General features: G+C 45.1%; 1 long non-coding RNA gene across 1 annotated transcript; it reads left to right on the forward strand.

Moving 5' to 3' along the window:
• Positions 1 to 2534: 2534 nt before the first annotated feature.
• LOC123845561 (uncharacterized) lies at positions 2535 to 11000 on the forward strand. Its single transcript, XR_006791063.3, has 3 exons — positions 2535 to 3482; positions 4760 to 4923; positions 9223 to 11000. It is a non-coding gene; the product is annotated as an uncharacterized LOC123845561 (long non-coding RNA).
• Positions 11001 to 16349: the final 5349 nt, after the last annotated feature.

The raw sequence follows: 16349 nt of genomic DNA on the forward strand, positions 1-16349 counted from the left end.
GTGGGCCCAGGACCACAACCTGCAGCCTCCCAGCTACGCACCCTCTTCCCGACTCCACCATTCTGTAAACCGTCTACAGTGAGGATCCCGAGGACCAGGGGACAGGTTCACCTGGCACTTAAAGTTAGATGCAGGAGCTGCTTCTTCTTGTCAACCAGCACAAAACCCTACACTAATCACACTTGACACTGGGTGATACTTTCCAATTGGATGCAGTTTAGAATTCTTAAAGCATTTTTATAGACACACTTTCTTTGATCCTCCGACAGGTCTGTGAGGTAGTCCCATCTTTCAACCATTCAACAAATACTTGCTGAAAGCTGTGTTGAGGGTGACTGAGGGGACATAAGGCTTTTACTTTTAAAACCAGGACAGTCTCAGGCAAATTGGGACAAGCTGACCATTCTAGGCCTCGGGCCTGCCCCTGCCCCCCACCCCCCAGGATGAACAGGACAGAAACAGCACCAGCACCCATGGTGTCTACATGCTGGTTATTTTCATGCTTTTGATATTCTGCTGGATATGGAACTGGGTTGATGCAACCTGAAGTTCCGAAATGTTAAATTATCTTCATTCTTTAGATTTCCGTCTCATTCATTAGTCCCAGAGCTAGACCCTGCATAGGAAAAGACAGGGAGGTAAATTATGTGTCATCTGGCTTTTAAAGAGCTTATGACCTAGTGCCGGTGGGGGTGCAGGGACATTAGGAAAACAATGACCTGTGGAGTTTTGGGTCAACTCTTTAAGGTCTGCTGCCCCACTCTTGTTTTTTTTGTTTGTTTGTTTGTTTTTTGCCTCCTCTTTTGATTCCTCTGCTGCCTCCTGCCCATACCCCCAGGCATCATCTACCTCCTCTGACATTTCTCCCTCCTATCATGGTCTGATCCTCTCCCACGTCTTCAATGATTACCTCCATGTGGATGCCGTTTATTAAGATTGAGATTAAAATAACAAAACTGCTTAACCGCCTATTGTGTCCTTTTGGTGAGAAACACTCTGATATCAAATAGACCTCCCAAGAAATCCCTCCTGGGGGAGATGATATGCCGACCAAGAGATAAGAGTTTCTGTCCGATTGTCAAGAACGTCATTTGATTGCTTTTCTGGGACACAAGAGCTTAGGGCAAATTTGGGCGGCAGGAGGCAGATTCTTTTGTGTCACAAAGCTCCCTCTAAAAGGCAACCACTTTTCCTACACTTTTCAGAACAACCAGGAACCTTGCTAATTGAATAGTGTCCCATTATGTGACCAGATCATGCATTTCCAGGAAGGACAGAGTAATCCAATTTGTGTTGAAATGTCAGCCCAAGCTGCAGATACTCTTTTGGTATGAGCTGTAGCATTTTCTTTGGCTGTTGTCAACAGTGTGGTTGCTTAACTCTGAAAGCTATCTACGGCATTTGGCATGGATCCTCATCTTCTTGAAGAAGAATGACTCTCAGCTCATTGTTTTTCTGAGGAGTCATGTTTTCTGGTTTTCTCTGGCATAATGGACTGGGTGTTTTGAGGGGGTGGATTAATCTCTCCCTAAACTACATGAAAAGCCTTGTAGAAAGAATGATTGTTGTCACCCTTTATTTAGGGTGTGGTTGTCATCCTGTATAAAACTGTGTCCAGTTGTTTTGACTCTTTATTCATTCATTCTTCCACAAACATCCATGGAGCGCTTTCTATGCGCCAGACATCCTTTTGGGTGCTGGGAAGACAGCAGAGAACAAGTCATTCTGACGAGGTGACATCCAAGTTGAGATCCAAGTGATACAAAGGAGCCAGACATGCAAAGATCTGGGTGCAGAATGTTCCAGGCAGAGGGAATAGCAAGGGCAGGCCCCAAAGGAGAGAAAAAGCTTGGTTGGTTTGAGTCAAAAAGAAGGACAGTGTGGCTGGAACAGAGTAAGCATGGGGAGACAAGGTATGTGATGATGAGGTCCAGAGCAGTGGACAGGAGCTGGATGACATTGGGACTGCGGATTTTATTCTAAGGGCAGTGACAAGGCACTGGAGGATTTTCAAGTAGGGAGAATGAAGGGTCTGGTCTGATTTTTAAAGGAGTATTCTGGGTGTTCTGTGGGAGAATGGGTTGGAGGGGAGCAAGAATGGATCAATCAAGAAAAATACTGCAAAATTCCAGGTGAGAAACAATGGTGGTTTGGAACAGAGTAGCGGCAGTGGAGTGGGAGAACTGGTGATAGATTCAAGACATATTTGGGCGATAGCACCTGCTGATGGATTGGATTTGGGGTGTGCAGGTAGGAGAAAGGGCAAAAGAAAAATCAAGAATGAGTCCTAGGCTTCCGGCTTGAGCAAAAGGGAGGATGGCGACACCATTAACAGAGATTTGGGGAAGGAATCTTTAAGTTGGATCGAGTCTCCAGGCACTGCTTCCACCTTCAGTATGCTGCTTTTCTTGAGCCAGTGATACATGATCCTTTTGGTTTCATGTTCTATCAACATGAGAATAAATTTCTAGTAAACTACAAGAAGCAGTGAATTGAGACTCAGAAATGATTTCCTTACCAGGAAGACAGGAAGACCAAGAAAAAAAAAAATACTGAGCATCTATTGCATATAGAATGAACAGAAAATTGCCCAAGATGTCATTTTTGAAGAACTGTTTTAATTTTGTTATCTCTGACAGTAAAAACAGTGATGATACCCAGTATTCAGTGCGTGTGTGCCGTCAGGAATGGCTCAAAGTGCTTTATATAGATTATTTCATTTAGTCTTTTCATGACCTAGGAAGTAAAAGAAATTTTACCCACTTTTAGATGACAAAATTGAAGCTTAGAGAGGTAAAGTAACTGTTCAAGGTTCCACAGCAAGGATGTAGCAGAGCCCAGATTGAAACCCAGGTTTCTGATCCCTGGCCTGTGCCCCTAAGCACCCCACATCCAGTTCCCCTTGGACTATTGGCTGAGATCCCTTGCCTAGCCTCAAGGCTGGGATAAAGGTGTTGTCACAGCTGGATGGACATCCAACTATAGGCAGTTGGGTGCCTCTACATCATGTTGACAGTTTACGGTGGTGATTACACTCCATCTCTCATGAGCAGAACATACTATGGGTGTTATAGGGACAAGGAGAATTCACTATGGACTGAGGCTGCTGGGAAGGCCTTTTGTTGGAAATGGGCTAGACCCTCCCACCCCAGGAGAGAATTTGGAAATGTTTGGAGGCATTTTTGCTTGACCCAGGGACTGACATTTAGAGTGTGTGTCTGTGGGGAGAGGGAGCAGAAATGTTGAGGACCTTGGCATGCATAGATGAACTGTCCCACCCCAAATGCCAAGAGCACCATTGAGACCCTGGGCCCTTGGGTGAGTCTCTGAACTTTAGATACTGTGTGGGGGCATTTCTCTTCTTCAAAGAGGCCAGAAAATCTTGATGGTTGTTGGCTGTGCAAACAGAGCCCTGATTTAGGACTTGGACTGACGACCTACCTCTGCCTTCAGAGATCTTATAAAACCTTGGACAAACTGAGGTAAGTTTGGGGTGTCTGGTGGGGCTGAGGTATATGCTCCCTTTTTCTCCACTTTTTTTTTTTTTTTTTTTTTGGCCGGTAAGACGAGTACTTAACTGGGAAGCTACAGCTGGTATAACTGGAATTACAATCCACTTGAGAGTCCTTAATGAAGAATATCTGATTATACAAGGAAACTAGAATCTGTTTGTTTTCTGTTCATTTAATTTGATGTTTTAATGATGCTGCTAGTTATTTGAAATATTCTATTTCAATACACCCTTTATTTATTGTACTTGTACCCTAAGGCATGCTGGCAAAGAGTGACATGTTTAAAAGTCTGCCCTCAAATAATAAATTTCCCTTGGAAACCAGAAGCAGGAAAGTTTTATATTAGGAATGCTTTAGAATATTTTTAAAAAATCAGTCCAAATTGGATTTCAGAGATAAATATAGGAGGACTTAAAAAAAACTAACTTAATTTTTAGGTGGTTTTTAAAATATAAAAACCTACTAGAAATAGAGTAATGTTGTGGGTCAGATAAATGGAGATGGTGGACTTCAGTTCCAGTTGTTGGGAAGTAGAAAATTAATAAATAAGTGTCTTTGAAGGCACGGCATAACTGGTTTTATCCCTCTCCTTCCCATTTTTAGTTCAAATCAGTTGGGACTATTTGTGTATTTGTTTACCTCCTTATAGGCTCTCTCCCACTCTGAGTTGCAAGCTCTCCAAGCACAAGAACTTTATCTGTTCATCCCGTCCTAGCACTCAAAGTCTGGCACACTGTAGTTGTTCAGTAAATGTTTGCTCAGTGTGGCAGGCTGAATAATGGGCCCTGAAATGTCCAAGTCCAAATCCCCAGAATCTGTGGATATGTTATGTTACATGGCAAAGGGGAATTGAAGTCCCAGATGGAATTAAGTTTGCTAATCAGCTGATCTTAAAGGAGATTACCCTGAGCTATCTGGGTGGGCCCAATGTAATCATAAATGTTCTTTTTTTTTTTTTTTTAAGATTTTATTTATTTATTTGACAGAGAGAGAGACAGCAAGAGAGGGAACACAAGCAGGGGGAGTGGGAGAGGGAGAAGCAGGCTTCCTGCGGAGCAGGGAGCCCGATGTGGGGCTCGATCCCAGGACCCTGGGATCATGACCTGAGCCGAAGGCAGACGCTTAACGACTGAGCCACCCAGGCGCCCCAATCATAAATGTTCTTAAAAGTGGAAGAGGAAGGCAGAGGAGGTCCTCTCCTCCAATGTGGTATGAGAAGAACTCAATCCTTTTTTGTTGGTTTTGAGGATGGAGGAAGAGGGTTGCAGGCCAAGGAATGTGGGCAGTCTCTGGAAGTTGAAAAAGGCAAGGAAATGGATTCTTCCCTAGAGCTCCCAGAGAAGAACTCAGTCCTGCCAACATCTTGATCTTAACCCATGAGACCCGTGTTGAACTTCTAACCTACAGAGCTGTAAGTTAATACATGCGTGTTGTTTTAGGCAACTAAGTTTGTGGTAAACTGTTACGACAGCAATGGCAATGAATGCACCCAGTGAGTGAACCCCAGCCCCATTTACCCACCTACATGTAATAAGCATTTATTGGAAGACCTACCATTCATCTGTAGGTTCTGTGGCAGATGAAGAAGAGGCACTGTGGCTAATCACAGAGCCTCTTCTCACCACAGGGCCTTTGCTCCTGCTATTCCCTCTTCCTGGAGCTCTTCTTTCATTTCCTTATTTAACTGTATCTGCCAGACTAGGAAAAGCCTTTCTTAAACCCTTTCAGTCGCTGAAACTTCTCCTTAGAAGCATTTATATCAATTATGATATTTTAAAATGTATGTAATTGTTTTTAACTTTTTCCCTGTGAAATGTAAAAGATACAGAAAACTACATAAAAAGTGTAGCTTCATGGCTTATCAGAAAGTAAATAACATTGACACCACTATTCAGCTTAAGAAATAGAACTTTGCCAATAGACCCTGCAGCTCTACAGAAGGGGCCTCCCTCCAAAAGTCACCACTCTCCTGACATTTATGTTCATCTCTTCCTTGTTTTATTACCTTCCTCCTTTTTTGTTTTATTACCTGAGATCCTCCTTTTTGTTTCATTTTGATATGTCTTTTAAGTTTTTGTTTATCAACAGATTCCTCCTTGGTCTCTTTCCTCTCTTTGCAATTTATTTGTGAACAAACTCAGTTTGTCTGTTCTGTAGAGTTTCCCACAGTCTAGATTTTGCCAGTTGCATCCCCTTGGTGTGTTTAACATGTTCCTCTGTCCTCTGAATCTCCTATAACTGAGAGGGGGCTCTTAAGACTTGATTGGCTTAAGGGCCAATTCCCCCCACCCCTCCAGGGGCACGGGCCAGCAAGACTACTTCATAAGAGGTGATATCTTCCTCCATCAGGAGGTATGTAATGTCTGGTTGTCTCTTTCTTTCATGTTAGTGGTCTTTGATGCTCAACATCTAGATCCATTCATTCATTGTTAAGGGTTGCAAAACAGTGACATTCTATTTTTCTTTCTTTGTTTATTAGCGAGAATATTTCTTTTTTGTGTGTTACTTAACACACAAATTCTCTCAGAATCTTCAGATTCTCTCTCTCTCTCTCTCAAATTTTATTTTATCTGTTTAGTTACTCCAAGACACACTTTGTATTGGAAAGGCAGGATGCTTGATACCTTCCCTTTATTTGTCAGGTTTCAAATGAATGATTAGGCTAACATATTTGTGATTAATTGCTTAGTGTTTTTCTCTCCTCCAACATGTACCCCTAATCCCTATGAGGGCAAAGCCTGGATCACTTTTTATTACCCCAAAACCCCTGGGCTAAATACAGGCCTATGATGTAACTGACACTTGGTAGGTATCTATTGAAAGAATGGATGAGTGAATAGAATAACCTCTCTTCTTTCCTGTCTCTTCTGTTTCACTGCCCCTCCAGTTTATCTTAAATTCTCCCTTAGCTTCATGTAGCTAAACCATGGGTCAAAATGATTTGGATCAAACACATAAAATGAGTGAGGAAGTACCCACAGAGGCATCAAAAGGGGCTGAGATACTGTGGCTCAGAAACAAAAATACTAATTTAGGGCATTTAATGTGAATACCTTGTAAGAGACCCAAATGGGTTTTTAAACAACATCTACTTGATTTTTTTGCTTATCTTCTAAGTGATGTCACCTTAGGGGGCTTCCTAATGAGATCCCTAAGAAGATGTAGCATTATAATGGCTAAGAATTAACTTAGTGTCTTAACAAAAGTGTCTGCCTTTTGAATGGTTCAAAGTGATACCATATTGAATATTAAATTTATCCTTGGAAATACCGTGTGAGGGGCCCAGCCTAAGAGGTATGGGAGGGATAAGGATTATCATTCTCTATTTAAAACAGGCCTAAGACAGTAAAAAGAACTACCAGTGTCTCCTGGGGGTGGGGGTGGGGGTGGGGGTGGGTACAATTAGGGCTAGATTAGGTTCTAAGTAGCTGGTAGAATTTGGACTAGACTGGACCTTAGGACTCATCCAACAGCACCATCTATCTGGCATGTATTGTCACAATAACGCTGAATGACAGAGAGCTGTGAACTTCAGTGGCAACAAAAACAAGCATTTACTGCGCTCATGTTTGGGGTCAACGGCACTGCTAATCTTGGCTGGACTTATTCACATGTCTAAGGATTGGCTAGCAGTTGGCTGACCAAGGCTGACCTTGACTAGGGAACCCAGGGTGACTTGGATTTGCTCCTTGTGTCTCTGCTCTCCCAGGATGTTAGTTTAGAGAGTACATGGAAACACAAATGCCTCACGAGGCCTCCACTTTGAACTAGCACATTGTCACTTCTACTGGCAGTCTATTGGTTAGGCAAGTCATAAGACTAGCCCAGATTCAAGGAGGAGGGACATGGACTCTGCCTCTTAGGTGACAGGAATTGCAAGGTCACTGGACAAAGAATTTGGATTTGGGGTGATGGTGGTGAAGAATTGGGGCGCTTACTGCAATCAGTCAACCACCATGCCATCTCACTTTACAGAGGAGCAAACCGAGGGTCATGGGAGGAACAGTGACATACCCAAGGTCACTCGGTGGAAAGCACACTAGAGCCCAAGACTCAGGCCTCCCCCCTCATGGCCTTCCCTTTGACCCCACAGGCTCCAACTAAAGCCAGAGTGGTGTGATAGGAATTGGCATACATTCAGCAGATAATTCAGCAAGGAAGTGGTGTGCTTTCCTGCTGTGTGTGAAGGACTTAGGGCTCATTCAGGGCTGGAGCGTGTGCTGGGGGCCACCTCCTGATCTCCAAGGCTGGGCCTCGCTCAAGCTCATCTTCATGCAGCATATGGAGCCAAAGGAATGACACCATCCTCAGGGGCAGGTCTTCTGTGCTGAGCCTTTGCTTCACCCCACTCTGAGTGAGAGATGTTATTCCCTGGCAAGACTGGGACCAGGGAAGTTGGGACAAGAAGGCTCCCATTCTGTTCTTCCTCTTCCTAGTCTTTCTCCTTTTGGTTTTCTGCTTCCTCTCCCACCCCCTTTCCAAAACAACTCTTAGGAAAGGTTGGGAGAATATCAAGTCACTTGTACCTGAGTGCGAATTTTAGTCAAAGAATCACTTCTCCCATTTACCCAAAGGTTTGCTTCTGGAAAGTAGAATTCCAGGCAGGTGGAGGAACAGGTTTCCACACCTGTCCTTCCTTGGCATCCTAGAAGTCACACCCGTAGGAGGCCGCTCACTCCCCCAAGACAGGAGACTGCCCCTGGCCTCTAGAATAAAATCCCACATTTTCCTGCTTTGCATAGGGAGGTCACCTTAGTGTCCCTAGAATGATACCCCTTCCCTTACCACCCAACAGGTGGTTTTGGCAAAAGTGGGTTTTTGTACAAGAGTTTCCCTCTGACTCAAGGGGAAAATAACACAGTCGTTTTAGGGGTCTGTTTAGTCTCAAAGGGAAACAACTTACTAATTAGGCTAAGAGTCTTTACAAAAATATGTTTTCGATCCCACTGATGGTCAGTTACAAGCGATAACACTGTTAAATGTAGTGCCTCATAAATCTGGAAAAACTACCCAATAAATGTAAGTAATAACAATGATTAACAATAAATTAAATGCAGAGAACCAGGAATGTACCACATTATTTTTAACTAGTTTGGGCCATCAGGTTCTGATTATTCAGTTTGTCCTGTGCACCTGGAGTTTATTAGCGTGTAATGCAAACTGAACAGTCTCTCAGAGAGGCCACTGAAAGGACTTTGGTATAAAAAATATACAAGTTTAATAGTGGTAACTGACCTTGCTTTCTTTTACAAAAACATGTCTTTGTAACTTGAGCCCCAAGGAAATGTAATGCTTTTTACCTAATCTTGATTGTTAATTTTCCTTTTATTTAACTGAGGTTTCATTTGTTTCATGAGATAGGAAGATACAATTTATAGTCAGTAAATCTTCCTGCTCTGGAAAGCGATTCAAAATGGCTAAATATTTCTTTCTTCTGCCGTGTCTTTTACAAGAAGAGGGAAAAACAGAGAAGCAGTACACTTGCTCTTAATGGCAGCTGGTTAAAACCCACATTTCAAAATAGCCAAATGAAATGGGTACATGTGTTTATCATCAAGGTGCATTGGACTAATTTCCCCTAAGTCTTTAAATATTACTTGTTCTCAAATGCCAGAAAATTGGGCTCTTTCTCAGCTGAGGACAGGAAGGCCATGCGAGGCCCTCTGATGGAGGAACTTTTCTATAATTTCCCTGAATGCTTATCTTGCAGGTGCTGTCTAGCGGGACTACCGTATTTCAAGGACAGAATCTGCCAATTTGAGAAAGTCTCCGTGCGTATACGTCTTTCTCCTTTTGAAGTTTTTCTAAGATATTCTCAGTGTTTTCTAGAAGAAGGAGGCGTTCAGTGTTGTTCGATGGGGGGTTTCTCACTTCTTCCATCCCACGCGTTAGTCCCCAGACTGAATGAATACATTTGCAAGAAACGGAATCTTAACTAGGGTCAACTCCTATAAATGTCTGAAACTTGAGGTGCCCCCAGCAAACATGACGTCTGGCAAATAGTCCATAAAACTCTGCTTTAAAATAATTAAATGAAATGGTCACCAGGGAGGGCAAGAATGGCATGGCCCAGGGGCGTCGACAGAGCATAGACTCTATTTTCTTTAGCCTGCTAATCGGTATGTTGGCCTCAGACCTCCTGTACCCTTCTGGTGGAGCCTCAAATCCCCCATCTCACTGGATAACGGCCTTCGTTTTATAATCAAAACCTTTTTTGTTCAGAAGCTAGTCTTTATCTCAAAAAGACTGAGCGAGTTCAACTTACATTTAGAAGAATTTTGCTCCGGAGGGAGGATGGCTTGGCTTTCTAATCAGAAGGCTCGGGTCAAGCGAAAGGTGGATTGATTTCTCTACCTGTGCTCTGAAGGAGCATCATGTAGCCCAGCTCCCCTCCCCCCCACCCCTTGGCCAGGTGGGAAGGGAGAGGAGGAGGGAGAGAGGGAAGAGATGGCGTTTCTAGATGTGGTGTGCAGGAATCTCCTTGGAAAAACATGCCTGGTTATCCCAGGATGGAACTGAGAAGTGAGTGTAACTCCTCATGAAGACCGCCATCTTCTCCTAAATTGTTGAGTAGAAGGCTAACTACCATTCTCTTGGGATTGCTGGGTGGCAGCTCTGTGCTGGAGGCTAACACGCATCGACATATTTAATCTGCACAGAGGCTCCACGGGTATGCATTATTAACCCCTCCACTTGACATCTCATTGGTTCCCCCGTGAGCTCTCCTACCCTGCTTTGGGGCCAGCAAGATGACAGCCAGTTGAGGTTACTATGGGAAGACACCACTCTGATCCCCTGCTGTGGGGAGCATATTGAATGATGGCCCCTTTGTGGTTTCTCTGGATCCTCCACCAAGTGTGAGCCACACTTCCTGTGAACTGCTCCCAGCCCATGACTGAGTGGGGCTACCCATGAAGGCACAGTCGGAGAGACCCGAGACCCTTCCAACAGGCAATTTTCTTCTGCTTCGAGGAGTACCCATCAGCCTGGCCAAACCTTTCTTGGAACTGCACTGCTGTCTGAGACTTTTTTTAAAAAAGATTTTATTTATTTGTTTATTTGAGAGAGAGTGTGGGCGGGGGGAGGGACAGAGGGAGAAGCAGACTCCCTGCTGAGTGGGGAGCCTGATGCAGGAGTCGATCCCAAGACCCTGAGATCATGACCTGAGCTGAAGGCAGATGCTTAATGGACTGAGCCACCCAGGCGCCCCTGAGACTCTTTCTACCCAACCCTCCTTCCTTTCTTCTCTCCTTCACAGGGAGTCAGATTGGCACTGTAGTCTGGAGGCTCCCCCCACCTTTTTCCTTCCAGGCATCCCCCCTGTCAATAAATCCCTCACAAATCTGGTCCTGTCTTAGCGTCTTCCTCTCAGATGATCCAAAATAATGCACCAGTCAATGTAGCAACAACCACCACCACGGGTAACAATGGGCTTGGACTTGATTTTTTTATTATTCTAGGTCTTATGACAGCCTTGTCAGACTTGAGAGCCCAAGAAGGAAGAAATATTGCCCTTTCTGAGCTGGATATCTCTGTAGGGAGGTCACACCCTGTTTGCTGACTCTAACTTTCTCGGCCTTCTTGGGCACCTGTGGTCATCTACCTGCTGTCCCTTCCTATACTCTGAAACCTGCTTCCAGCTTTGTTCCGGCCATTACTGTCTACCCAAATGGGACCCGACTGCCTTTTCTCTTGCTTATGTTAGAGGGGCTCCTCACAGGAGGACCCTGGCTTTGTATTTCTCAAGCTCTGCTCTGTCCCTCTCTGAATGGAACTTTTCCTTAGTCCTCCAAAGTCTGACTAGAATCTTTCCCTCCCTTTTCAGAATTAGGGAAGCCCCAGTTTTGAAGACTGACATGGACAGGATTGGGAGCCCCAATGAGCAGATTCAAACCCCAGCTCTGTGACTTAACTGCTGTGTGATCTTGGCAAGTTACTTAACCTCTCTGAGCTTCGGTTTCTTTATTTGTCAAATAACGATAATACTACCTAACTTGTAGGGTTCTTGTAAGGACTACATGAGGTATTTAATGCAATGCGCTCAGCTCATAGCCTAATACATATAAGTGCTCTTGTGGTTAGAGCTGTTAAGTTATTATCTAACTAGTATGTCTGGGGATCAAAGGTAAGAGTCCTAATCACTCTTTCCCCTAGTTGTATAGTTTAATTTCTTTCTAAGGAAAAAATCAGAGGGGTTGCTTACTAAATAGTGATAAGGATCTCCATATTTAGAATCACAGTTTCTTCCCTGGGATTTGAGGGCTTGGGGGTGAGCCTCTTCACTGAAGTCCTGAGGAAATCTTGGCAGTTTGAATGTAATCTTCAATTTTCATTGTTGTGCAATCCTCTCAAAGAGAGACTGTGGAGGAGGGAAAGAACTCCACGCTGAATAGCTTGCTCCTGGGAAGGACTGGAAGCATCTTTGTGGTCCTCCAAAGAAGACAAAAACAGCACTGCACTTTCCCTCACCAGATTTTGGGAGGGATCGAACACATTCCTTTCGAAATTTGGTAAGCTTCCCAGGCAAAGAGGGTATACACTTGCCCATAAGACAGAGGACGGTTTTGAGACTTGGCTGTCTCCCCCGTTTGCTCTTTCACAGCCCAGTTTCATGTTGCCTTGCAGCCAATAAAACAATCACGGCGAGATGATTCGGTCTCGGTCCGTAAGTCAGGAAAGCCTCCGTACCATCAGTGATGGAGGGTAATGCACTCCAGGTTTAACTGTGAGTGACGCTGGATGGGAACCGGGTCCTGGGCTCCTACTGGAGTTGCCCAGCTGTTCTTCCATCCTGCATCCAGAAAGCCGATCACAAGTATCTCTGGCTCATCTGTGCATTCTTGATTCTGCCTCCAACATGTTATTTCTAATTCCCCTGATGGCCTCAGTGAAAGTTCCCGGCAGAGATTGATTGCAGGGCACGACCCAAATTTGTAACTGGCCACAAAACACTGTAAAACAAAGTTCACCGAATACCTTCCAGCTGATTGTAAGTGATTTTCAAAAAAAGATCTGGATACGTTTTTCTTCTGCTTCGTTTTTTTTTTTTTTCTTTTGCCACATAAAATACCGGAAAAGGAAGACTTTTTGCCAAGCGCTGAGTTTTGTAACATCATCTGTAAAACATGCCTGTGACAACACGGATGGCGAGAGGCTGCTCGTGGCGGCCGATGGGCCTCGCGGGGAGGGTTTTGTTTGCTAAGATATCACTGGTAACAGACCTCGAGGGCAGGGAGGAGGTGTGGCAAGGGAGGTGAGAGACCGGGGTTCTAGAACATCTTGGAAGTTTTCTTACCCTCCCCCCAGGGCGTTCTCCTCATTTGCAAAATGCGCAAGAGCACTTTCGAAGCTACGTATTTGCAGAACCTTGGAACTCTTTCCTGAAAATGGAACAAGAGATGGCTTTTCCAAATCTGCAGAATATCATTAGATTACTTGAGAGAAGCTTCCTGACTTCAAGCTTTTGCCCACACCTCTCTCTCATGCCTCCGACACCTGCTTACCTGCTTCAAGTGAGCCAGCAACAAAAATGCTAATGAAAAAAATGAAGTGTGGCCTTGGAGAAAGAATTTACTTTCCTACGGTGTCCCAGATGCGTGTAGCTTAGTCATATTATTGTCAGTGAACTCGTTCCTGGCACGGGCCCCTCACGCTTTTCTCACACTATGGAATGGACTACGTCGGAATGTATTTGCTCTAGGAATCAGGCACGTCTGGGCTTGCGGGGGAGGCTGTGGACTGTTCCCTCCCAAGCTCTGTTTTATGAGGCACTGAAGAGCTGCTGGTTACAATTTGTCCTAAGAAAGAGAGAGTGAGAACCGTGAGTGAGGGCCAAAGCGCCAGTGCTGGGGAAGGCACGGAAGCCTCTCTTTTAGATGGTCTCTTCCCTCCACCTCCATAATCCTATCCTTGTGTTCCCAGGCAGGGGGCTCCCTAGAAACTGGAGGCAGCAAACAGCCAAGGCCTCAGTGACATTTGTGCGAGGGAGTTAGCGACCTCAGGAGAATGGGTCATTGATATCACCCCCTGCAGCAGCAGAGTTGGGGCGGACTCTGGCTCTTTTCAGTGGCACTGGGACCTTCGAATCGAGTGCCATCGGGGCTGGCAACACCATCACCATGCCCATCAGAAGTCGCACTGATGATGTCCCCGAAGAGAAAACGAGCTGATCCACTGCGACGTGGCCTGGGCTGGGGGCACACGGAAGCAGTTACTCTGTCCTGTGGACAAGAGGGAGCCATTGGGAGCTTCGGAAAGAGGTACTCTTGGTTAAAATTGGTCTTCTGGATGATGTTCTGGCCTGCTATGGACAGCCAAATGGAGGGTCAGAGAAGGCTGGAGGCAGGGAGACCAGTTCGGAGGCTGTGTATAATAGTCTACTTTAGAGATTCATATGAAAGGCCTACGCTAGGCAGAGGTTTAGAGGGGGCCCATCTGAAAACTTGAGCAGACAAAATGGTCCAGCTGAAGGAGTGTCTAACCTAATCTCCAGAGGGCATCTTTTTTTTTTTTTTAAAGATTTTATTTATTCATTCGACAGAGAGACACACAGAGAGAGGGAACACAAGCGGGGAAGTGGGAGAGGGAGAAGCAGGCTTCCCACAGAGCAGGGAGCCCAATGCGGGGCTCGATCCCAGGACCCTGGGATCAAGACCTGAGCCGAAGGCAGACGCCTAACCGACTGACTGAGCCACTCAGGCGCCCCTCCAGAGGGCATCTTTATCCAAGTGAGTCATGGGACTCATACTGCCAGGGTTTGTGCCATGCATCCAGGGAGATAAGCCAGAGCCAATTGGATAGTCGTCAAGGACCTGAGCAAACTGCTGCAAACCCAGGCCCCCTCCCTGTCCTAAGTGCCAAGCTGCCTGCCCTTTGGGCCTTTAGATTAGAAGGAATGAGAGATGGGGCAGAAGTGGCCTGGGATGAATAGGCTGTGGTTTGTTGTGGTCTCCTGGGAAATCACTGGGGCCTTCTTTGAGGTAGAAGGTGCCAGAACTAGTATAGAAACCAGGGATCCAGCTTCTGTGCAAACCTTGTCTTCCTTTCAGCTGGTACCCTCATTAAATGGAAGTAAGCATAGGGTAGACTTTGCCTGAGCGGATTTTCCTGGAGCTAGGAGCTTAACATCCCAGTCATAAGCACTGATATAATCCCAGCTATCTCATTTCTTTTTATCTCTTAATTTTGGGATAAAGGATTATTCTTTCTTAAAATTTAATTTAACTTAATTTTTTAATTTTTTTTTAAAGATTTATTTATTTATTTGGGGGGCGGGGAGGAGAGGGACAGAAGGAGAGAGAATCCCAAGCAGACTCCCGCACTGAGCGCAGAGCCTGACACAGGGCTCGATCCCATGACCCTGAGATCACAGCCTGAGCCAAAACCAAGAGTTGGACACTTAACCGACTGCACCAGCCAGGTGCCCCAAGGGTTTTGGTTTTTTTTACAGCCAGATGACTATAAAATGAAGTTATATGGACAAAAATTGAGGCCTAGAGTTTGGTAGAAAGAACTGTGGGCAGGCAGGAAGCCAAGAGACCTGAGTCCTTCCACTGACTAGCTGCACTGACTTGGGCCTCGGTTTGCTCCTCTGTACAATGGGAGTTTGGACTTGGAGATAGAGAAGTCCCCTTTCAGCTTACACTCTCTAAGTTTTAACTGCAAGGCAGGAGAATTCCCTGCTTATGGTTAAAGAGCAATGAATTTACCATTTCAGGTCTTTCCGGTGAGAAAATCTAAGGAGAGTTTAAGAACTCAGGTTCTGGGGTTAGAACTTCACTCTGTAATGAAGTGTTTTGGCCTTGGGCAAGTTCCTTAACCTGTCCGTGCTTTCCTGTCCTCTTTTGTGAAGTAGGGGCCAGCATATGTACTTTGGGGATTGAGGTAGTTCCTCGAGCACAGGGTGTGGCACACGTGAAACCCTCAAGGGCTGATGGGGCATGGCATAGCGCTGGTGTTGAATTTGCCCTTTTGATGTGGAGCAGGGCGTCCTGATGCCCGATCCTGCATCAGGAGGTAGTTAGCAGCACCTCTCACATCCCGCCCTCCCCCGGTGGAGTTGGTTCATCATCCGTGGGGCAGTCCTCTTTGTCCTCTGCAAAAGGAAGCTCGCCACAGGGGGCCTATAGAACTTCTGAGCAAGAAAGATAACATACCACTTTCCTTTTATTATTAAAGAACCAGGACATGTGTACTGATAGGATCAGAAAATACAGACAGGAATTGAGAGACGAAGGAAGCATATACCCACTGTGATAAGCCAAATAATTCTTTCTTCTTCCCCCAAAGAACCCATGCCCTAATGCCCAGAAGCCAGGAATGTGTTGTCTTATGTAGTGAAAAGGGGCCTGGTAAACATGGATAAGTTAAAGATCTTGAGATAGGACATTACCCTGGATTATCTGGTGGGCTAGATATCATCACAAGGGTCACTATAAGAGGGAGGCAGAATGGCCAGATTCAGAGAGGGCAACGTGACAATAAAGCAAAGGTCGGAGTGATGTGGGGCAGTGGACCAAGGAATGCGGGTTGCCCTCAGAAGCTGGAAAAAGCAAGACAATGGATTCTCCACCAGCACATCCAGAAGGAGTTTTTGGTTTTAGGCCAGTGAGACCATTTTCACACTTCTGACTTCCAGAACTGCAAGATAATAAATGCGTGCTGTTTTAAGCCACAAAGTTTGTGATAATTTGTTATGGCAGTAATAGGAAACTAATATACACACGCACCCCAAGGTCACCAATGTAATTTAATATATATGTGCATATTCTTCCAGATCTTTACACGCACACACACACACACACACACATTTTTTGTTTTGTTTTGACCAACATGAGA

This window comes from Mirounga angustirostris, unplaced genomic scaffold (assembly GCF_029215605.1).
Source record: "Mirounga angustirostris isolate CCGP_5_RB_7025 unplaced genomic scaffold, mMirAng1.0.hap1 SCAF_6, whole genome shotgun sequence".
NCBI classification, from domain to species: Eukaryota; Metazoa; Chordata; class Mammalia; order Carnivora; family Phocidae; genus Mirounga; species Mirounga angustirostris.